This window comes from Idiotropiscis lumnitzeri, unplaced genomic scaffold (genome assembly GCF_059441095.1).
Source record: "Idiotropiscis lumnitzeri isolate Australia: NSW breed Sydney's pygmy pipehorse unplaced genomic scaffold, RoL_Ilum_1.0 HiC_scaffold_24, whole genome shotgun sequence".
NCBI classification, from domain to species: Eukaryota; Metazoa; Chordata; class Actinopteri; order Syngnathiformes; family Syngnathidae; genus Idiotropiscis; species Idiotropiscis lumnitzeri.
The window spans coordinates 2,009,789-2,015,428 of record NW_028283562.1 but is presented as its reverse complement, the minus strand read 5'-3'; the positions used below and the strand labels follow the sequence as shown (position 1 = coordinate 2,015,428).

General features: G+C 40.8%; 1 long non-coding RNA gene across 2 annotated transcripts; it reads right to left on the bottom strand.

Annotated features, from left to right (window-relative positions):
* Positions 1 to 207: 207 nt before the first annotated feature.
* On the bottom strand, positions 208 to 5,028 carry LOC148316041 (uncharacterized). Of its 2 annotated transcripts, none has more exons than XR_015840401.1 (4): positions 4,881 to 5,028; positions 3,462 to 3,650; positions 1,072 to 1,167; positions 208 to 389 (listed from the first exon to the last, which is right to left on the bottom strand). It is a non-coding gene; the product is annotated as an uncharacterized LOC148316041 (long non-coding RNA). The 2 variants fall into 2 exon arrangements; XR_015840402.1 differs by lacking the exon at positions 208 to 389 and adding an exon at positions 569 to 768.
* Between the last annotated feature and the right edge of the window lie 612 nt (positions 5,029 to 5,640).

Sequence of the window (5,640 nt, the reverse complement as noted above, 5' to 3'; positions counted from 1 at the left end):
CTGCAGTAATGTTTTCTTGACTAAACCAAATCTACAGAAGTTACGTTATCTGCAACAATGTTCCAAATCTGCAGAAGTTACGTTATCTGCAGTGAACAACAACAATAGTGAAGTAGCTAAGTCTCATACCAAAAACCGTCTAGGTGCCGTGGTACCCAAAATACTTGAAGAAGTTTTTGTCTTACCCCTTGCCGTCCGTGTCTTTCCTCTGGTTCAGTCGGATGTCAACCGGGGCACTCGTCGGGAGATCCTGCGAGACCGGCCTCAAAATCAGGACGAGATGAGGTTTTTTAAGTCCTGGTTGCTGTGCACAGTCTTTTCCTCCGGTCGTCACCGCCTCCCCCTCCGCATGACCCGGTCAACACCCGTTTTGAAGGACCGAAGGACCACTGTAAAATGTCAAGGGAGAATCACCCCTGTGTGGGGGAGCGACTCACGCCTCGGCAAGTAGGAATCCAGACACGGACAGCAGACTATAAGTTTCCGGCCGGGAGAGATGAAACCTCAGTGAACAGGTCTGATCTCTGAACCTCCAGTTCTCTCCAAGCCTTTTATTGAATATCATAAGTCACGTCGACATGTGCCGACACATTTCAATCAATCCAGAAATCAATACAAGTACATACGACCGATTCAAAGGTACCTAAATTGTCAAGGGCATGTTTACTTCGGTCCAGCTGGTGTTTACTTGGTCCATGTCCGCCTCCCCTCATGTGTGTTCAGGAGTGGAGTTTGTTCGGTTGCCCTGACCTAAGTGGTCGTCCTAACCTAAGTGCGGTGGTGTGATGGTTAGTTCCTAGATTTTAGTTAATAAATGAACTAGAGTTAGTAACAATATCATGAAACTTTATGTGTTATGTATTTATGTGTTATGTATTTAAACTGTGCATAACATTGGACTGTATGTAAAATCAAACTGTTGTGTGATATTAGACTGTGTGTGTGATATTAGACTGTGTGTGATATTATTTTATTACATTCGATAACATGATTGCTCCTATAATGTTCTTCACATCTAACTGTAATTTTAACATCTCAAGACACGACAGGATGACCACATGATACGCATACCTCCTTTTCAGAGTCTGTCAAAACTTGAGAAGGCTGCTTCGATGTTCTGGTGGCATCAACCTCAGCCGATTCAGTCATTGTCGGTTGTCCTCCATCCTAATGAACAAGTTGAATATTAATTTAATGAATTAAAAAAAGAAAATGGATCAGAATTTTACACATTTTAGGCTTTGGCCACCCAAAACAAAAACTAACAAGTTCACGAATGAAACAAAACCAATTACTTTAGCGCATGACAATTAATCTTCAGTAGAGATATGTTGTGACTGATATTTCAGTCACAGGTTGTCTTTTGAACGCCACCAGGGCCGCAATGGAGCACAGGACAGCCAAAAGTCTTCTTGTCGGACACCTGTAGTGGCTGGTAGGTTCTAAGATTATAACATAGTAAAGGCACATACAACTCCTAACTGTATTTCATATGATAATGAAGGAAAAGATGATTAGCTATGATTTATGTCAACAATAAAAATGGCTCTACGGGGTCCCCACAAACACAAACCTGACAGTTGGGTGTCAGATGGCCAACATACCTGACACGCAATTCAACTCAACTGGACCCCACAACACAAGAAAAAGCTGAGTGAGCCTCAAACCAGACATACACATTCACTGACAAATATCCTGTGACACCAGATATATTAGAAGTCTTGTCTAATCAGCACACGTCTATCTAACTGCAATTTTAACATCTCGAGACACGACAGGATGAGTACACGATACGCATACCTCCATTTCTGAGTCTGTAAAGCCTGGAGGAGGCTGCTTCGATGTTTTAGTAGCATCATAAATTTATTGAATTAATTATATTTGAGGTTGGATTAGATTTTTACACATTTTAAGCCTTAGCCACCCAAAACAAAACATAAGCTCATGAATGAAATAAAACTAATTAATTTCGCCCATGCCAATTAATCTTCTGTAGACACGTGTTGTGACCAGTGTTGTTTTTGGCAGGCATTTTAGATTTTGTCCAAGTCATTTGGACAAAGTGCTGATTTGTTTACATCACATTTAGTCATCCCAATTCGTTATAGTTTTAGTCCAGTTTTAGTCAACGAAAACTAAAAAAAGGGTTTTAGTCCAGTTTTAATCGACGGAAACGCAAAAAAAGTTTTACCCTAGTTTTCGTCAATTTATTCACAAAGGTTTTAGTCCAAGCGGCACGGTGGCCCAACTGGTTAGCAGGATGGCCTCACAATATTGAGGTCGTAGGTACGATTCTGGCTCCGGCCTTCCTGCGTGGGTTTCCTCTGGGTAATTCGGTTTCCTCCCATATTCTTAAAACATGCATGGCAAGTTGCTTGGACACTCTAATTGCCCCTAGGCATGAGTGTGAGCGTGGATGGTTGTTCGTCTATGTATGCCCTGCGATTGGCTGGACACCAATTCAAGGGTGTACCTCGCCTACTGCCGAAGACAGCTGGGATCGGCTCCAACACCCCCCGCGACCCTAGTGAGGAGAAGCGGTACAGATAACGGATGGATGGATGGATGGGTTTAAGTCCATTTGAGTTAAAACAAGGCATTCAAGGTTTCCACCCAATAACAAAGACTTTTGGATGGACTACAAAGGATTCTTCATTACAAACAGAAAAAAGTGGCAACAGTGGAATCAATGCTCACTGCTCCAAAATAAGCAGAGAAGCAAAACATTTTGTTGGGCAACTGTTGTGGCTTTATTTCACTAAAAGCAACATAAAATAATTTATGAACCACATGCTAACAATTTTGTCTCGTCAACGAAAAAAATTCATGTACATCACGTCATGTTTTCGTCATAAAAGAACCTCGTTTAGCTTGTCATCGTCATTAAAAAAGGGGCGTTAACGAAGTATTTTCGTCATAGTCATCAGTGACGAAAACAACACTGGTTGTGACTGATATTTCAGTCCCAGGTTGTCTCCTGAACACCACCAATTGGGCAAGGGGGCGCAGGAAAGCCTGGGGTCTTCTATTTTTACAGTATAGAAAGGCTAAATATCAAATTGAAACAGTGTTTTATATCATGAATATACAGGGTTGGTGCTGGTTCTGGTAGGGAAACCACAACATAAAGATGTCCTTAATTAGTCCCACAATGGGGATATTTGCAATATGGCATATGATGGCCTAACAGGGCCACCGCCCAGAAAAGAGTAACGCAGAACTTTGTAATACTGTCACTCCCTGACCAGTTCGTTGTTCCTGAAGAGCCAAACTTTGACTCAGACCCACAAATTTGAATTACAGATAGTGGACAATGGAGAACTCCCCCAGTCAGTCAGCATGTTCAACTTCCATAGAAACCTCAACATACATTTATTAGATTGCCAAACTAATTGGAAACTACATCACCAGAACACCACAAGTGGGCTCTGTTATTGTACTTAAAGATGCATCTTACAAACCTGTGTTCTCCAAGGCCAGCTGGTCCATAGTCTTAAGTTATTTCTTCGCCAACATCAATGTCTCGGAGCGCAAACAGACAGAGGTGTGGTCTGTCCTCTGTTGTCTTCTTCTTCATTTTACAGTTGGGGTGCATGTGGTCATCATTAACCAGTCTTCCCAGACTGCCATCTTCTTGAGCGGCATCAACACTTAAAATAGATTTAAAAAAAAAAAAAACAATTATTCAATCAATGTCAGAAATTAATCTTTGAGACAATCTTGTGTACACAAAACATAAAAATAGGAAATCCACAATTTTTAAATCTTCTAAATCAAATCATACAAGAAATTTCTATTGGAATCAGACCCTATTAACAGCTTGTCTTTGAGACTTCATGGTCTATATTTTCATTTGTACAGATTCAACGCATGAATAAAAGTAATTACCGTATTTTCGCAGTCATAAGCAAACAAAGCGCCCTGTCAGTCGATGCGTCCATTAAATGGACAAAGTACCACTCACGTCCATCAGCCCTTGTCATCAACGAGCTGTTGGAAGTGCATGTTAGCACACCCTGCTGGGCAAAGAGTGAGTGGTCCATGCTTACAATCGACCGTGACAAATACACCATCTGACTATAATGTTTGGGTGATGGTGTTGGAAAAAGCTGGACAAAGGGCAGCTGTCCACAATGTTTTAGTCTGTCTTATCATTTATGTTATTGCAAGCAAGAAACGTCCCAGGTTTAGACAACAGACAAAAAGTCCAAAGCATAACAGCACATCTCTTTAAACAGCCATGCAAATCTCTCTAAACAGCTATGGGATTGTGGGTCTCTGCTCCCAGAATGCATTGCTTGAATTAGCTAAGGCTGAGTGGCTTTTGTATTATTTTCATTTTTTTTGGGTATATTGATGGCATGAGAGATACATGTTTGTGTTAATCTTATTTCTATGTTTCATTGTTTGCTTGTATGATGAGTTTTTTATTTTTTGTGTGTGGTGAGCAGCCAAGTCCCTCCCCTGACGTTGCTTTGTAGGCTATTGCCAATGCACCTAATATTGGCCTGAGCCATTGTCAGCTATTGTCAATAGAGACTTGGCGTCTGCTGCAACAATGGGGTGATTGCTCATGTTATTGGGGCATAGTAGGCTGCTATCGGCTGTGTCAGTGTGGGCAGCTCTGCCAAGTTCATGCTATGCTAACAGCAGCTGTGCTATCGTCTTGTCAGGCGGTGCGTCCAGTATATGTTACAAAGACAGAAATAGCGGCCTCAACAGGTGTTGCGCCCTTTGACACGGCGCGTCTTTTGGGTGCGAAAATACGGTATACATTTTTGCTTAGAGAATGATTTTTCCCCTAACACTTATGGGATGAGTATGTGTTTATTTTTTTAAATAAAAACAAAAATAAGATAACATCTCAATCTTTGCCTCACCTCCAAGTTTTTTCTTGCCGGCGGAAGTCAAACAAAAAGACAGTGCCTCTTCCATCCATCTTCCTGCGTTGAGATTTATCAGAATCTATCAATTTTCCTCTGTACTCCATAATAAAGAATAAAGTCGTCTTTCCTGAAAGGGGCCTTGGTAAATACTCCTCGACCTAGTTAACAGGGAAATCAAGATAGCTTCGTCATATTTTTAAGCACACAAATAAGGAGTCATCATATTCATTTGGGCCACTATACTAATGTAGGGTGGTTTGAAACATTGCTTCTTGTGAGGGATAGAGCAGAGCCCTTCTTTATGATTTTAAAGGAACAGACCAGCCAAAATTCATTTTCCAGCATTGCATTAGCCAGTATGTATTAGGACTGAAAGTACAAATGTCAATGGCACCTGGTTACGTAAAAAAAAAACTTTAAGATTATTTAGTTTCATAACAATGACATACACTGTATACACAGTCATATTGGATCGCGTCACGTGATCTCTGTGACGTATAACGTGCTTTACACTAGACTATCAATATCGGACTTGTTCACCGGTCTATTGTGGTATAAAAATGCCGGAGGGCGTCATCAAGTACAGCCTTAATTTAGATAGAACTCCTACCATCAGGTTTCACGCTCACTGAAATAACTTGAAACTGACAAAAGAAAAGGTCAAGACACTCTTAATGTAAAATAACCACTTAAAAAACGATGTCAGCTTGGTTATCAGAAAACAATAATATATCTTAGCAAAAGCGTTAACATC